The sequence below is a fragment of the Zootoca vivipara genome, chromosome 1 (assembly GCF_965207765.1).
Source record: "Zootoca vivipara chromosome 1, rZooViv2.hap1.1, whole genome shotgun sequence".
Lineage (NCBI taxonomy): Eukaryota > Metazoa > Chordata > Lepidosauria > Squamata > Lacertidae > Zootoca > Zootoca vivipara.
Genome location: NC_142582.1, coordinates 48,338,789 through 48,357,473, shown reverse-complemented (window position 1 = coordinate 48,357,473; position 18,685 = coordinate 48,338,789). Strand labels below are relative to the sequence as shown.

The 18,685-nt window shown below is 42.9% G+C and overlaps 1 long non-coding RNA gene across 5 annotated transcripts in view; it reads right to left on the bottom strand.

The window, feature by feature from the left end:
* The window catches only part of LOC148687546 (uncharacterized), a 40,943-nt gene extending 23,244 nt beyond the window's left edge, over nucleotides 1-17,699 (bottom strand). For 3 of the 5 annotated variants that reach the window (XR_015948320.1, XR_015948326.1, XR_015948322.1), the window contains exon 1: nucleotides 14,986-15,817. This is a non-coding gene — a long non-coding RNA (uncharacterized LOC148687546). Of the gene's footprint in view, nucleotides 1-14,985; nucleotides 15,818-17,562 lie in introns of those variants that run through there. The other 2 variants (XR_015948324.1, XR_015948323.1) reach the window with 2 other exon arrangements.
* Nucleotides 17,700-18,685: the final 986 nt, after the last annotated feature.

The following is an 18,685-nucleotide window of genomic DNA, read 5'->3' as shown; positions in this document are numbered from 1 at the left end:
AATTTTCATCATTGGGTAATTTGGTCTAGACATGGAGCAGAATGAGCCGGTCAAAGTGCAATAGCAGGTGGTACCACTGCAGGTGGGGGGGGCATACAAAACTTGGGGTGGGGAGTGTGTTATCTGTTGCTTGGAAGTCACCATGAGACTCATTGGACTGAAAAGATGGGGTTGAACCTTTAACATTAGGTGCAAATCTCAGATGGGGAATCTCAGACCTAGGGGCCAAATGCCATCTTCCAACCTCTCCATCTGGCCTTCAGAAGCCTCCTCATGCCATGCCTCTGCTCCATGACTTCCTCAAGCACTTTTGCCTGGTAGAAATGCACCCTTCAACTCTGATAATGCCATATTGCTTGTCCGGGTGCAGGTATGTGTGCCAGACCTGCTGTTGTGGTTGGGTGGTGCTGCGGAAACAACCTTCCTGACCGCAACATCACTGCTGCTTACCTGGACAGTGCAGCAGCAAGGCTGGAGGAGCACGGGCACATGGTCCAAGCCGACCCAGCATTCCCACTGGTGCATTCCCACTGCATCATTTGGGTACAAAAGAGTGATGCTGCTGGCTGGAGGGGCAACCCCCTGGCACCAACCTACTATGTAACCCACTTGCATACCCTCCAACATGTTGCAGTGGGAAACTGGGATGCCCATCTTCCGGGCCATGCTCCCCTGTGAGTCACATGATCCGTGTGAGAGCATGCCCCCCCCCAAAAAATGAGATGTCCCAATTTAATCAGGACAGCAGCTGAGGGGTATGTACTTGTGCATGTGTAGAATAGAAACCTCTAGCATTTGTATGGCTTCAGAGCAGCCAACTGTACAAAGGTAGGAGCCATATTGCTTGCCCACCTCACTTTTTGCCTCTGGCCCTTCCCACCACTGACAGGCGGACCCTGGAAAGTTGCCCACGAGGATATGTGGCCCTCAGGCTGAAAAGGCTTCTCCACCTGATTGAAGTAAACAAATAAATAAAATAACAGCATAATGTCAGATTTCATCAAAATTTCAACCAGAATAAGGATTAGCATTATCCATAGTATGATACTTCCTTGGTACACAGCTATTAAAGGGGTGTTCTTTGAAAGAGTTGAAGCTGAATTTAACTTGAGCGACTGTTCCCAACATGTTGCCGAGTTTTAAAGGGGAGTCCTGCAACTGGATTTGTCACGTCGTATTTTTCACAACCATCTGGAAATTTGAAGCTGGGGTGGAGAGGGGTTAGGGTTGAAGCATATCTAAGGGACAAAAGGACAGAGACTCCAGGCAAAGTTGCCAGAACTCTACAACCCATATAATATATATTAGCAACCAGGTGCAAAGTACACTGTAGTGGTTGTAAGCTGATGAATCCTAAGTGGCTTTGGAATTGGCTACTTCTAGGAATATCTCAGGCAGTCCAGTAGAAGACAAGCCCAGTGTAGGAAAAGCAAGATGTTGCATCTCAAACAGAATTGGATATGTATTTAAAACTGAGCAAATTCAGATGCCGAGTTGTGATTTTTTTTTTCCTCATGGGAATTTGAAATGTGAAAATAGAGGGAAATCCAACTCTTCTGTAGTGCCCAGATTTCCTTCTGTTCCACCTAGTATATAGAAAAATAAGCCAAATATATGAGTACAGGACTCAAAGTTCCTGCCATATATAGTGCCTGGATCTATATAGCATTTAATATATATATCATATCCAGGAACATCTGGCCGGTAAGTAAAATTTGAATCTGCACATATTCCAAATGCTAAAATACATCCCCAGTTCAGAATCTAGAATGGTGAAAGCTGAATTTTGGCAAATATAGTTTGTTATAAAGATTTCCACATGACAACTTGAGAATCTGTGACTCGAGATGATTCTCCCTCCCTCTGAACATTCCTATATGAATGTAGCACCAAGAGGAAATTTTAGAAGAAGTTGTATTCCCTTGTTAACTTTTATCTTTCCCTGTAATGCTAAACAATACAATTCCTCTGTGTCCAGAGGGATTCTGGTTTTTTTATATGCACCCAGCATTCTCACTTGCAAAAATCATTACTTTTCACACTTTTTAGGGGGATACACATTAATCCAAGATCTTTCATAATTGGAGATGCTGTGGGGGTTGGGATCAAACTAAAATAATACTGAAATATTCCCAAGCCTTCCCTCGCCCACCTCAGCCTTCATGTAAAAAGGGACTGGTAATATCTATACAGTCAATATTAAACAAACTGGCCATACTATTAGTTATTGCCCAATATCATTCCCTATTCATATTTCCTTATTCCAATCAGTTCTAGGTTAATGCCAATCAGCAACACCATATACAGTTAAGTGCACTGGCATGATAACACAAATACCATAGAGTGTAATATAGGCAAAATTTGTAAAAGGATCTAATTAACCCCAATAACAACTCAGTACTATTTTAAATTGGTTCAAATAAATTTCACCAGCTTATAAATAATGTCAAATTTATTTTACAGTGGTGCCTCACAGGATGAATTTAATTTGTTCCGCGAGTCAATTCGTTTTGCGAAAAAATTGTCTTGTGAATCGCGGTTTCCCATAGAAATGCATTTAGATTTCTTTTTTTGCCCATAGGAACGCATTAATTAAATTTCAATGCATTCCTATGGGAAACTGCGATTCGCAAGACGAATTTTTCACAAAATGAATTTGTCTTGCAAGTCACCATCAGATCGCAAGACGCATTCATCTTGCGAAAAATTCGTCTTTCTGGGCATTCGTCCTGCGAGGTACCACTGTATTTTATGTATTTGTTTCAAAGAGTCATATCATGCTGGATTGCAACAGAACTTCAAAAAGGATAAAACAATAAAATTACGAGTTAAAAAAACCACTTAAAAAACAACTATTTAAAACATTCAGGGGATACGAGGCATGTGTAAGGAGAGGGAGGGAAGTCCCCATTGTGCATGCTAAAGTCCTTGCTCTGACAGGATGCATTAGTTTAATACAGGCATCCCCAAACTGCGGCCCTCCAGATGTTTTGGCCTACAACTCCCATGATACCTAGCTAACAGGACCAGTGGTCAGGGTTGATGGGAATTGTAGTCCAAAACATCTGGAGGGCCGACGTTTGGGAATGCCTGGTTTAATACCACCCTTAGCACACAAGGGAATTATAACTAGGCAAGCCTTTGCAAATTTTAACAACAACAACAACAACAACAACAACAACAACAACAACAACAACATACTCATCCCCTGCCCCATCCAACATTCCTGCACTAAGTTTGTATCTACTTTTGCTCTGCTTTTCCAAAGCACTGGTCTGTGCTTAAAATCGCCATATCCAAGCCACCAAGCTTTCCCTCCAAAAACTTACGTTTTAGCACTCAATCAGAGCAAATGCCAATGTGGGTTTCCTATGGATTGGCATTTGTTCTGATTAAGCTTTAAAGAGTGATTTTCACGAGGAAAGCTCCAGAGCAAAAAAGAAAGGGAAAAAACAGGAGGAGATGCTTAGACATGGAGCTCTCAGGCACGAACTGGGCCTGGAAAGAGTAGAGGCAAGGTTAGTGTGGAGAAGCCCATAGACTCGTACGCTGATGAACCGCTGTGAGTTGCAATAGATTCTGGGGGATATTCTAGGAGATACCCTCAGCTCATTGGGCATGGTGGCCAAGCCTGTGTGAGGCCTCATCACTGCACTGAAGAATTTGCATTTCCTTTCAGTGCATGTTTCAAGAAACGTTTGCTGCTAAAGGACAAAGTGCCTTTCAGAGAAGCTTGTCTGCCATTATGAATCTTATTAAAGAGCACACATCCTGCCTCCACCCTGGTAAAACTTCCAAGGAACACCGGGGTTTCCCAGAACAGTATACAGTTTGAAAGCCCACTGAGCATCATATGCAGGGGCATAGTTCTCCTGAAAGCTAAACAGTGGTTACGCACATCCTGGTAGGGGTGAAACACCCTCCTTCTTGCAATCTGGTGTCACCAACCACAGCAGGAAAAGTTTTGCAAAGTCAGCCATCCAGAGCAGTGCACAGCATGGCTATAAACGATCCAAAAGCTCTGTTTTCTCAGCATGGAGAAACAGTTAAGTCAATCCAAGACGTATGGATTATGTTTAGTCTACATGTATTTTTACCAAAAGGGTGGGAAAAAAAGAAAGAAATGACAAGGAAGAATAATTTACAGGCCAAATGTGCTATTGAAATTAACTACCTTAGCCCACAGATTATAATATATGTAACCCGAAGGGACTACAATCACCTCTCCTTTTGTAACGTTGATTTGTCAAGGCTGACACTGTGTTCCTCGGCCAACACGACTCCCTCTGCAAAGCTGTAATCTGTTTCCTGTGCACCAAACGCAGAGCTCTCGGTACATGCAGCACTTGTCCCAGGAAAGAGGTGGTGTTGATTGCTGGCCAAACAGCCAATATCTCCCTCTAGGGAACACTAGTTTCTCTAAAGCAAATATGTCCTTCCGCGTGTGTCAAAAGAAAAACGCGAACAGTGCTATTATCAGAATGAAATCAAAATCCACAGGTGTATTCAAATGCTCCCCTTCTTTTTCGGGGAAAGGGATACGTCTGAGGTTGCACCCTTTCCAAGGATTTGCATTCTTCCAGAGCCAGGAAACACTGTTTTGAAGGTAATTAGGTGAGGCACATCTCAATGACTGGTTGGTCTCCTTTTCTTCTGCTGCTGTCTGCGTCATCCTAATAATCGGTCCCAATTCCCAGAGAAAGGAAGGGCTTGGAACCTAGAGACATGCAGCTTCATTCAGCTTACAGGCTTAACCTTTTTTTTTTTTTTGAATGGAATTAGTTTGGGGGTGCAAAACGGACCAATTAAGTGGTATCTGCCTCACTGTATACAGCTGTGGAAAACCATTCACAAATGCAGCTGTGTAGGTGCTTTTTTTCTTTTTTCTTAATCATAGCTACAAATATTAGCTCTTCTCCTCCTCCACCGCCACTCCTTGCTGCAAAGGGACTGAAGCTTTAACGAAAGAGTTTGTAGGAAACTGCCTAGAGTGACGCAGGGAATTTTTATTCATGTCAATCTTTTGTTTGGATTCTAAAGGGAATTTCCTGATTAAAGGGCTTCGGTTTATACATCCAGGTGATCAGACCAATTACCCTCAGCAACTACATCAGCCTCAAATTAATTTTTAACTTAAAGAGCAATGAATATTTGAGGTGATTTGAAGCGGATTTCACCTGCTTTGCGGCTGATGTACTGTTCAAGCCACAGCTTACGTCCTACAGAGTTAATCAAATCTATAATCCTGTGAATGATCTGAAATTAATGCTGCAGTTTCTACAGCAAATGCCAACCAAATTCTAGTCGTGGAATTTCTTCCCATGTCTATGGAATCAGAAGGAACTTGAACACAGCCCATCTGTAGGGGAAAACAGCTTGGCAGAACCTCTGCAAGAATATGAGACAAGATATCTCAAAGGAGATTTCAGCACTGTCGGAACCACACATTTAGAATATAATTTTGTTAGTTTCTGGCCAATCCATATTATAAATTTTGCATAGGGATGAGTTGCCAATGGAAGAGAATTGATTAAGAAGAATCTGGAATCTGCAAACTAGTAACCTAGTCCTGTGAAGCAGCATGGCCCTTTGGAGAAAGAAAAAGAAAGGTGCAAGCTTCTAGTTACATTTCCCCCCACTCCTCCTTCCCAACTTGGAATCCAAAACCAATCTCTGTTCTGAGAAAGTCTCTTTTTGTGGTTCCACACCTTCCTTCTCTTTCTGACGAATTGAATGTTGAGTTATCTCTGATGAGCGTGTCTACCCCTGCTGATGTCTGAGTCAGCCAACACATAGCCACAACTCCAAGCTCCTATCTTAGCAAGCAAGATAAACAAATGATTTTGTCTGTTATGGAATCCCACGGGCACACAATAGAGGAGCTGGCTGGAGTCACAGAAGCCATCCCACACTGTCCGCAGAGCCCACAAACCTTCTCTTGGGCTCACAGAGTTTTCCACCAGCATTCCCACAAGCCTCCTATGATCATATATTGCATGACATGACCATGAAAGGGACACTGCATTGTTCCAGTTCTGGTGGGTGGGCAGGTAGGTAGGTAGAAAGATGATAGCCCTTACAGGGGTGGGAGTGAGGACTAAGGAAAACAGCTGGGGAAGAATGTTCTGGATTTTAATTAAGGGCAGCAGGCCTTTGTGACATCTACAAGTGTAAGACTCTCCTTCAGGCAACTTAGGCCTCTTGAGGAAGGAAACATCAGGTAGGTGGAGGGCGGGAGAACCAATACATTGAGCAGGGGTGGGATATTGATTTGATATTTTTTTTAAGTATGCATATATCACTTTTTCTTCAAAAGAAATCAAAGCAGCCAACAAAATATATATTGAAAGAGCCAGAGCCAATAAAGCAATAGGCAAAATAACAGCTCAACAAAGAAGGGAAATAGGCATAACAGCATCACAGAGGTAAATAGAAGGGGCATGGCCCCATCAACAGCAAGAAGAAAGACAATAAAATACCCCTTACCCCCCCCACCCCCACCCCCACCCAAAACCCTGCCTTGTCTTGGTCCAATGGAGGCAGGTGGGTTTTCCTAAGGAGACCATTCTGTAAAGCTGACACCTGAATTGAAATGGCCCTGCTTATCAAAGCAACCCACTGTATTTTTTTTAATGGGGCGGGGGAAGAGCAGCACCTCAGTGAATTATTGGAGGGACATACCAGAAAAGACAAACCTTAGCCTAACCAGTTCCCAAGCTGTGTACGGCTCTACAATTAAGAACCAGCACAATAAACTCAGCTCAGAAACAAGTAACCACATGGTCTCCCACTGCCCGGCAAATGCCAGGACTATCACAAAAACCCTTAAGCCACCAAGGCTTCTCACTTTGTCAGGCAGAGTCCTGAATCTTCCCCCCTCAAAAAAACCTCAAATCTTTCTTCACTTTTCTTTCATTGCTCCTTCCATCTCCAGGCAAAGGAAAGAGAGAAGCAGCAACCTATTTTGGATTTTTATTTCCACACTCTTATGAACTGCTCAGCAGGATCATGCACAATGGGGAGGGTCTGCTCTGTGTCCAAACCTCTTAGGTCCCTACTCAGTTTCTTTGCATTGCTGCCTCACCTACCGTTGCCAGTTTCATTTGGGAACCTGAAGTGTCATTGAGCGATCACCACCTGTGTGGGTAGCAGGTGTTTCCTGTCTGGCTCCTGCTTGGAGAGAAATGTAGAGAGATCTGATCCTGCAGCTTGGCGCTCTCTCTCTCTCTCTCTCTCTCTCTCTCTCTCTCTCTCTCTCTCTCTCTCTCTCTCTCCAGCTTAAAGTAATCTGGACTAGATTCCTAGAGAGGAAGGGGATTTGCAGAGATGGGGATGGGTCCTCCAGAGCAAAAACACCTCCCTCCAAACCCCCTTCCTGCCTGGCTTCTCATGTGGGTAGAGAAAAGGCTTTGATTCCTCCCATGAGCTAAATTGGTGCCACCTTCTGAAATCTGATGTGAGTCCCAGGACAGCTGGGAGGGGGGGGTGCCTGGCAGGGGGTCTGTACAGCTGATCTATCCAGGATTCACCACTGCACCAGGATGTTGAAGTCACTTACAGATTCATAAGCTGAAACACTAAAAAGGGGAAAGTTTATGTTTCCCTGACCTCAAAAGTCTCTATGTCCCTGGACCCCCAAATAAACATTGGTATACCCCACATCAAACACCTGCACAATCACAACAATTAGGTAAAATAAAAAAATTCCTTCAGTAGCATCTTAAAGACCAACTAATTAGGGTTTTTCAAAGTTATCATGCTTCCTAAATACTCATAAATGCATGGTGCATAAAATATCCTGAGATTTTCATTTGAGGAAAATTGGAGGATATGTAACCAGTGCAGACTGAATAACGCTAAATGAATATGTTGCCATATGTCCAGAATTTCCCGGACATAGCCGGGATTCAGCCATCAGAAATAGTGTCCTGGCGGAAATTGCTGAAATGCTTGGGAAAATCTGGATGTATGGCAACCCATTTCAGAAGTGTAGATTTTGACCTTTGCTTTAGTTAAAGTTTCAAGGCATTTTAAGGGCAGCCCCATGAAAATTCATTACGGTAGCCCAGCCTGGAGAGTATTTAAACAGGAATGGAAAAAAGGCTACAAAAGCCTGCCCAGAGACTAAAGTGCCTCTTAACAACAGACAAAAGAAGGGCGTGATTTGTAAGATCAGGAAATGAATGTGATCTAATCAGGAAACTTCCCCTGAAATACAGTATTTGACAACAAGATACTAAAGCCAACTTTTGAAGTCAAAATCTGGCCAAGTTCTGGTAATGGACTTCTGTGTGATCAAAGGCTTGGGTACTGGGATCCCACAAAGGTTCAAAATAATGGTTGTATGTCCCGAAAATCGTGGCATGAATTGAAAAAGCATAGCATAACTCATTTATTGGTCTTCAGGGCAGTTCTTTTATTCATTCAACTAGAAAGCAAACTTGTGGGTCAAAAGCACAGGTCATGCTAATATAGGACATAGCTGCCAAGTTTTCCCTTTTCTCGCGAGGAAGCCTATTCAGCATAAGGGAAAATCCCTTTAAAAAAGGGATAACTTGGCAGCTATGATATAGGAGCATGTCAAAAAGATCATCTGAACAAATTTAGGTCAGCAGGTCAGAACCTGATGCCATTCACAGAGGAATCCTAAAGGAGATAGTGGGTTGTATCTAATGCTGTTCTTCTACCTGATCCGGGGAAGGCTTTTCTGAAAGGAAAGAAGGAGGGGTTGTTGAGGGGTGTGATTTAGATTTAGAAAATTTCCCCTTCCCTCTGCAACCCACTGCACTCTCCAAAAATCTGATCCGGGGAGTTAGGGGCCCTCTAGAACAATGTGGGTGGTAGTGCAGGGAGCTGCAAGAGAAAAGGGGAATTTGTGGAAATAACCTCCTGCCTCCTCCCATTATTTGGCTTTTCTGGGCCAAATAGGCTTCTGTGAAGAAAAGGACAGCATTGGGGGAAAGCCAGCCAGTCCAAGATTTGCCCAACTAACTGCTATATTTGAGAATTAATGGAAAACTTGTCAGGTCCCACAAGGCTGGAGAAGAACAATTCCACTGCCTAGGGATTTGAAAGAAAACCATGAGAACTAAATTTTGTGGGAGGCGGCATGGCAGTTTTGAAGTAGCTCAGACATACCGTATATGAGGAGTAGCTGAAATGTTCCCAGCCTTAACAGAATGGAGTAACAGAAAACCTGGAGCTCTCCAGATGCTTTGCATTACAATTCCCAAATCCCTAACCATTGGTCATGCTGGCCAGGGCTGATGGGAGTTATAGCCCCAAACATATGGAGGGAACTACGTTGGAGAAGGTTTGTTTCTATCGTCAACAAAGTTTGTAATGAAAGCAATGACCATTCCAGCACATCATTCCAGAGAACATTTGGCAGGTGGTCCCCCCCACACACACACACACTTTGGTCTAATAGCCTTGAGCTTGATTTGTGTGAGACCAAAAGTCTCCATGGACAATTTCCCATCCCTTGAACAGGCAGTGTGGAGGCTTATCCCAGCAATTTTGGTAACAACGCAGAGATAAAAATGAAAGAGAAAACTTCTAATATTTTGAGTTTTGAGCATCTATGCAGGTTTTAGCTGCCCAAAATCACTAGTTATGCATGCAGAACAAGTCAGAAAGCAATCACTGTTTGTGATCTAATAGGTACTGCTCTGGTGGGAAGATAAGCGGTGTTTCTGTGCACTGCTTAGTCATGCTGGTCACATGACCCAGAGTGTTTGTTGTGGGTGAGGAAGGGAAAGGAGAATGTTAGCCACTTTGAGACTTCTTAGGGTAGTGATAACGTGGGATATCAAATCCAAACTCTTCTTCTTCCAAACATGAAGCTAACTAGGGGAGTGGGTGGCATTAACCAGGACAGAACTAGAAGACAGAACAAAAAGGGAAGGCACAAAGATAAAAAGAAAATGAATGAAATGAAGAAAGCTGCTACTGAATTTCCATCTCATAGGCATGATTAGAACCCAGGTTCCTGCAATGTGCCTTTATAGAAAACACCTTCATTTTCACATCAGTCTACATAGAAATCAAGGAATTCTTGCCAAATTGCTAGAAATTTGCCCTCCTTTTGTAAACTAATGTAATAAATTTTTCATGTGCTACCAAAGCTAACATGTCCCAAATCCAGTTATTTACTGATTGGATTTGGGTTGCTGTCCAATTCTGTAATGTGATACAATTAGCAACTAATATGGCCTAGTTAAGCCACAGCTTAGATTCTGGCTACAGCAAGCATCCCCAAACTGCAGCCCTCCAGATGTTTCGGCCTACAGCTCCCATGATCCCTAGCTAACAGGACCAGTGGTTGGGGAAGATGGGAACTGTAGTCCAAAACATCTGGAAGGCCAAAGTTTGGGGATGCCTGGGCTACAGGTTCCAATAGCTTGAATGTGCTGTGCCATAGCATGCACATCTCCTACTCTAGGAAAGCTTCTAAGTCATGTTGATTGACCCTTGTCAGAACCTCTTTCTGAGAGCATCTCCAGAAGAGTGGCCTATCTGTGGGAGCCCACACTTCCAGCAATGTGTTCTAAGGAGACCCCTATATACTGCAAGAGGATCCAAGCCCAGTATGTTCTCTAAAATATTTTCTACTGAATCAGTCTTAGCCTATTGTCTGAAGCAGAAGCTTGACCACTTTCAAAGTGGCCTCCACTGCACAGGATCCAGTTTTGCATCTAACTATCCTTTATTCCATTTGGTTCTCAGGTTGAGGACCGTAGCAACACATACTGAACCATAGACAGATATAGCATCCATAAACAAACACATAGATTTAGGCCCGAGTCTTCTGAATGGCCTATTACCCAGATCACACTTGGTATCTGAAAACAGGTAGTATGGAGCACATATTTAGTCTATTCACATAATGCCACTCTCCAGCCTATTTTCACAATAAAAGCCCAACTTTTAAAGACATTATAATTCAACAGAAGTCATCAAAGCAGTTTATACTTTCTCTGAATTCTGTGGAAATCAAATTCTTGAAAACTACAAGGTGCTAAGAGACAGACTATCATTTTCACAGAGAGAAAGAGAGAGAGAGAGAGAGAGAGAGAGAGAGAGAGAGAGAGAGAGAAGAGAGAGAGAGAGAGGTGAATATCTTCAAAGCGATACTTTGAAGGTATTCATACCTGTATCTCTCTATAAGTCAAGACCATTAGAAAATCTCCTATATTTCTGTTTCTTCTTAGAATGGCTCCCTGGTGCATACTGTGACCTGTTTTGGTAGCTACCTCACAAACTGCTTTTCAGATGCCTTTGTCAAATACAGAGTTAAATGGATGTCTGATGAAGCCATCTGAGCAGCTACTACACTGTATGCGGCTTTGTGGCAGAGATAGAGATAGAGATATATCGATATGGCACTTATAGTGGCAGTAGTTGCGGGGGTGGTATGGCCTCTGATTTCCACTTTTTCTGCCTCTTCAGCGCTTAAAATGTTTTAGGTACAAACAAACAAAATGCAATGTGTGGAGCAGAAATGGATCCCTATGGAGGATTCGAAATTATTGACACAATTAGGTAAGTAAAACAAGCCAGCTATGTAGAGATACAAACTAACAATTAATGGGGTCATAAAGTTTGATTAGCTTTCACTTTGTTTTTTAATCTTTTCTGTGTTTGATGTTAATTATTAGTTAACTGTGCACTCCTATACATGTCTACTCAGACATAAGCGTCAATCAGTTTAATGGGGCTTACTCCCAGATAAATGAGTACAGAATTTTAGCCTAAATCTTCATATTATTGCCACTCTCAGTCCAACCCTATGCATGTTTACTCCAAAGTAATTTCCACTGCATCCAACAGAACATGCTCCCAAGTATGCTTTGGACTGCAGCCTAAACATGTCAGTGATTAAGATAATTACTTGGAAACATGCCTATGATTAAGATAATTTCTCTGTAACATCTGAATCAGGAGAGGCTGTACAAGCCTTGGACCAATGCCTGGACTCGGTGGTGGGCTGGATGAGGACCAAAAAAACTGAATCCGAATTTTGCAAGATAGAGGTGCTGTAGGTGAGTGGTAGGGATTGGGAAGAAATTCAATTCAGTTCACATTTAAAGGCAAACATACATAATTCAAAACAATATGTGAACCCAAACATAGCTATCCTTCAAAATTCACACTTCTCTGAATCTTGCAATGCAGTTCTCCAGCTAAGTAATTTACGTAAAAAATGCACGTACGAGGCTAAAGTGTACCCCAAAAGGCATATATTTGTGAAAATAACATCCAAAATGTACTGGGGGAAATAGCTCTGCAAAAATGTTTATATGGGGAAATTGCATAAAAAACTAATATGGTAGAAGAAATTCACACTAAGAAGCTAGTGAATTTTCATGAGGACTTGTAAACAATTACAAAGTGATGTGGAAATGTGGATAAATGAACATAAGTTCAGTGGGAAAATGAGGAACTGAGAGTAACCAAAATTTACAGATTGACCCATTCCTAGAGAGTGGTCCTAGAATCTGGATGGTTGATCAATTGTCAATTTCGAATGGGATCATACTTCCTCTGGGATTGCCCCAGATCCATCTTAAGAGACAAAAGCCCTGGTAAACTCAGTGTCTACATGTGCATCTTACCAGCTTCTCCTGGTAGGAGAGTTACAGAAAATTTCTCACTCTTTATTTGTCTCACTGATCACCATGCTCTGCAGAAGAGGCCCTTGTGCAAATGCCATCACATCAAGAAGGATTGTAGAATTGGTCAGAGGCAGATTTAGGGGGGCTGAGCCTCAGGGGTCACACAAGGTGTCCTGCAGCTATGATGTAGAATGGAAGCTGAGAATTGGGAGGCACCAAATTTTGGCATCACACAGGGAGTCACTGAAATTTGAGACCCCAAGGTCTGCCACTGAATCGAGCATTAAGTGTGATGGTGCCTGCCTTTTGGAACTCCCTCCTGCTGTATATTGAGTACCAAACTTTACACAGTGCCTAAAACAGGGGCTAGTCTGCAGCCCTCCAGATGTCGCTGAACTACAACTCCTGTCATCCCTGATTATTGCCTCTGCTGGTGGAAACTGATGCCAGTTTGGAGTCCAACAACATTTGGAGGACCATAGGCTAGCTACTTGTGGCTCTGAAAGTAGTGCTAGGGATGGAAAGATCTGTCAGTTTCAGTTATCTCAGTTTCACATTTCCCCAAATTTCTGAAATTTGGTGCTTCATTTTTCTACAACAATTGTGAATACAAATCTTCATGAAAATTCACCAGCATTTTAGCGCAAATTTCTTCTAGTAAACACATTTTTGTATGCAATTTTGACTAATGTACACATTTTTGCAAGCAATTTCCCCTCATGTAATGACACGACTGGACCTGATGGTCAGGGGCCCCTTTACCTTTTTAATGCATTTTTGCATGCTATTTTAACTAATATATTCATTTTTGTGCACAGTTGCCTCCCAATAAATGCATTTCTGAAACTGCATCCCAAAATTTGGATGAGTGTGAATTCTGAAGGATAGCTGTTTCAGCTCACTTACCATTTAGGAAAAGTGTGGATTTGGTAAATTCACCTTTAAATGCAAACCAAATCAAAGTTCTCTCACACCCCTACAAGAGTGGGATGACATGGGTGGGTGCACCATAGATGGGGCTCAGTTGCTTAGACTAGTGAGTAGCTCTGACCTAGAAACTTGTGCAAGGATCACAAAATCACCTGGTCTGCTCTATCATTCTTGGCTGGTTTCTCTGCAGACCTGGGAGGTGATGCACAGTCTGAGTTCGTGCATGCAGTCCCTCAGGTCTTCAGTTCAGCACCCGGTGCGAGCTTTAGTATTGACACATATGCAAGCGGAGGCTTCCTCTTTTGTTGTCAGAAAGGCAAGTGTTCCATGAGCAGATGGGTATTCTCCCCTCTGCACGTGATGCGTTTCTCCCAGCTCACAGAGGAGTAAGGGGGAAATATGGGTCATCTCAGGAAAAAGCTCTGTTCTTTTGATGTTTATTTAAAAAGCAGACTGTACTGACAGAAAGTGCTTATGTCAGAACATTGGAGAGCTGTTAGCAGCTGGTGTTGATGACAACACTGTATGAGTATCGAGACAGATTCATTTTGGGTCTGTGGAATAAATTGATATATGAGTCCTGAACAGAAGCAGCATTCTGTTTGGAGGATGCTCATGATGACAGGGCTGGGAAACAGTGTCCTAGTATTTATCCCATCCTCAACAGAGCATAGTTGCCAAGTCTCCCATTTTTTGCAGGAAACCCCCATATTTTAAACCATTTTCCGCTGGCAGCCCGGATTGGAAAAAATCCCGTAAATCCCCCGGATTTCCTACCTGCCAGGGAGGCTCCATTTTGGGTCCTGGGGCCGCCTGATTTCCGGTGCCCAGACATGGGTAGTGCGGCACCGGAAGTCGCTTCTACGCATGACCGGACATGCATAGAAGCGACTTCTGGTGCCACTCCGCCCATGCCGGGGCACCGAAAATCGAGCAGAGCAGCACCGGAAGTCGCTTCTACGCATGTTCGGACATGCATAGAAGCGACTTCCAGTGCCGCGCCACTGCTGATCCCGCATTTTCAGCGGGAGACTTGGCAGCTATGCAACTGAGGTTTAAGAGCTATTGTACTACAGCTTTACTGCACATCTCATTATTCTGGAATGACCATTCTTTGACCATTCCTTTCTTTTTTAAAAATCAAGGTGACATTATCCTCAAATCATTGTATTCTCCCCCCCCCCAGTTCTTCCATCTCTTTTGAGATCTAATAAAATCTTCCTTTGAGGGAGGGAGGGAGGAATCAAACAGAAGCACACAATAACCAGAGGCGTATATTTTCATTGCACTGCTCTTCCATCTCTTTGAAATGGCTTGGCTTTGATGTATTCCTGGAAAATAGGGACACTTGGAGGGTCTGGATTTTGCACATATATTTCTAAACATGCCGCATAGCAGATGTGAGAAGCAGTTCAGCAGCAATGGAAAGCACACTTACCAGAAAATGCCTACGTGAGCTAAAGATGCCTTCTCTCCAGACATTTATTTGTAAGGCGGGGGGAATGCATCCTCCTCCACCACCCTCCAAGTCTTCCCATCCTTGGTACCAGCTGGGCCGCTGTCGCCAATGCATTCAAGGTCCAGGAAACCCACACAGCTGTTTTTGAGGACAAAGCAAAAGAGGTTTTCCTCTGCCAGGACTCACACTGAGTGTTCCCAAGAAGCAAGTGTATCTGTCGATTCTAAGGCAATGTGGTTTTGGAGCAGCTCTAATTTAATCTGAAGTTGAGAAATACAACCCTCCTAACTTGGCTGTTCCATTCTCCATGCCCTAAACATTTTTGACAGGAAAACAGCTATTATTCATCTATAAATGGCTATGGAATCTTAACCCACAGCACCCTTTTACTCCCATTAATTCCACTGATGAATCTTATTCTCAACAGCTTCACATTTTCTTTCTTTTCCTTCTTTTCTGCCTTCCCTCCATCCCTTTCTTTCTTTCCCAATTCTCTTCTCTCGTCCCTTACATAGATCTGGATTTCAAATCAATCAATACAAAATACTTCTGCCTCATTAATAATACACAACATCTGAGTCATAACTGTGAATAGACAAGATTAGAATTGCATCTTAGAGGGAGGATGCTGGAGGGGAACTTAAAATAAAATAAAATGCATCCCTCGTTTCTTGTAACCGTCCAATACTTTTCGCATGTATGGCAGAGAGGAAGAGGCAGGGAGAGATATAAAGAGAGAGTTCTAGGCAGGCCATAGGACAACTCATTTTCAGATTTGGGGCTCAGCCTGAGAACATGAGAAATAGGGTGTGCACAGATGAGCTGGAGAATGAAAAATGGAGAGTAATCACTACCATTCTAGTCAAATAAAATACTCAATCGATTTGTCCAACAGATGGGTTGTTTGCTGGCATCAAACTCCAGAATCTGTCTCTGCAATATCACTCATTCAGTGGAACTATTTTTTCTCCGAATCCGCAGGCTAGTTGGAAAGGAGAATGTTCTTGGCACGTGCAGATTGTCTTTCCCTAGCTACTGAGTCACCGACTACAGCTAGCACGCACAAACTGGAGATCGGGAAGCTGCTCCAGAATTAACCCCATACACCTGTAAGCACTGATTCCAGCCCAGATAAAGTCTCTCCTCAAATGTAGGGGGGTAGAATGGATGGACAGACAGGCATGCTATGTGCCTATTCAGGTTTTGGCCTAGGGAGCCTGACCTGACGCTTGGTTAGCTGTCTTAGCTATGGATGGTGTGGCTTGGATGTGAAAGCTCCAAATTAGGTATTTCCCTGCCCCGGAACTTGTGGGACTGAGGTGTCAAGGGGGTCAGCCCCCTTGTTTCACTTGTAGATATGCTTTTATAACATGTGTGTGTCCTTTGTCATAATTGTGCCGCTCCCACATAACCAGGAAGCTGCACTTCTCTTTGTTATGACTGAGGTAGGGCTTTGTGTTATTGGCATGTCATTTCACTTCTACAATAAAAAGAAATTGGACTCGCCACCTTAGGAATTTTGCCAACTTAAAAACAAAGAAAAACAAAGTGGAAAGTCCCCCGTCATCACCAGCATGGATTTATGTTGTACCAGCATAAAATGTTTTATAGTGCCATTTGCTCCAACAGGTCACAGATTAAAATCGGGAGGGGCGCAGTTGCGTGTTTGACTGTTAACACACACATTCTCATCCTATGGATCACATCCTGAGCCCCCGCATTCCTTTCCCTCATGCTAAACATTGCTGATGGCTCTTCTTTGCCGGCCTTTTTCGTTTTCTTGGCAATTGCTCCCCCCACAATGATGTAAAAGCAAAGAATATCTGCCTGTGATTTCATTCACTGGTTAAAAATATGCCATAATATGCTAGTGCAAAGGAGTGTGCCCGTTACAGTGTGTTAAATGACAAGGTGGCAAAGCTGTGCACCACAAAAGAGACTTAGTGGTTCTCAAGTGTTTGTTAATAATAATAATAATAATAATAATAATAATAATAATAATAATAATAATAATATTGTTTACCTCTTGGATGTCTGACAGGAGGGCGTTCCACAGGCTGGGTGCCACCACAAAGAAGGCTTTCTGCCTGGTTCCCTGCAACTTCACTTCTTGCAATGAGGGAACCACCAGAAGACCCTTGGAGCTGGATCTCAGTGGGACAAACCCATAATTTGTTGCCTCTCTCCATCAATGGCTCCGGTTCTACTACTTCCATCTACCCTGCCTTCCACCCTATTAGTATCAATGGGCACCAGCCACCACTGACCACAAGCCTGTTTTGTACAATCATTCACCATGCAGATTAGATGGCCCATTTGTAAGCCTACATTTGTCAGTGAGCATTAAGGCACTTAAATGTTCAACATCAGCTTTTCAAATTCAACATTTTAGGCAATACCCCACCAACTAAAATCCATCAATCTGACAGCATCAATAACTAGGAATGTTTAGAACATTCAAATTACGAAAATCTGAATTTGTTCTGGGTTTGTATTAGGTTTGCAGATTTATATTGTAGCCAAACAAACATGCTAGCTAAATAAATAAATACCCACTGTGATCATACCATCCCTCTGCAAATTCATTGCAGATCTTGTCCATCAACTTTGTGGTTCCCTTTTCTTCTTATTGCTGCGTCTGTAATTGGCATGCTGAGAGCCTGCAAGTTGTGAAACCATAAAATATCTCAGACACTGCAACAGAAGAAAAAATAAGTCAGACCCTGGACGGTGCCTGGCTCTATCTTGCTCCAGATTTATCTGCCCCGCCTCCACACCCCAGTTATCTACTCCAGTTGAATCTTTTGTCAAATTGTTAAGGAATAAAAAATGGTTTGGGAGACTGTGATGTGTTGTTTCCAGATTTGGACACAGAAAATTCAAATGCACAATTTTCCTGTAAGCTCAGTAAAAATGTTTTTCTATTTATTTTATTGTTGTTTATCATCATTTTATTGCACACTAAACTGAAAATCTGAATCAGATTTTAAAAATAAAATAAAAATATAAAGCTTCTTGCTATACCTTTATGCTGCACTTCCACATACATAAAGGTAAAGCTACCCCTGACCATTAGGTCCAGTCACAGACAACTCTGGGGCTGCGGCACTCATCTCGCTTTACTGGCCGAGGGAGCCGGTGTACAGCTTCTGGGTCATGTGACCAGCATGACTGAGCAGTGCACAGAAACACCATTTACCTTCCCACCAGAGCAGTACCTTTTTATCTACTTGCACTTTGACATACTTCCAAACTGCTAGGTGGGCAGGAGCTGGGACCAAGCAACGGGAGCTCACCCCGTTGCGGGGATTCAAACCGCCAACCTTCTGATCGGCAAGCCCTAGGCTCTGCGGTTTAACCCACAGCGCCACCCGAGTCCCAGGAGCCCAGGTACAGCAATAGAAAATAAGCAAACACCCTCTTTTCTCCACCAGACTGCTGGTTTCCATTTTGGCTGCTGATCGACAAGCCCTAGGATCTGTGGTTTAGACCACAGCACCACCCACATCCCACTTCTACATACATACATACATACATACATACATACATACATACATACATACAATTTCAATGCTTTCTTCCTTTAAAAATGCTTAGGGGTACTCTCATTTTGACTCAAGAAAATCACCATTTCATAGTTCAAATCAGGAGAAATACACTAAATGGACAAAATTCACAA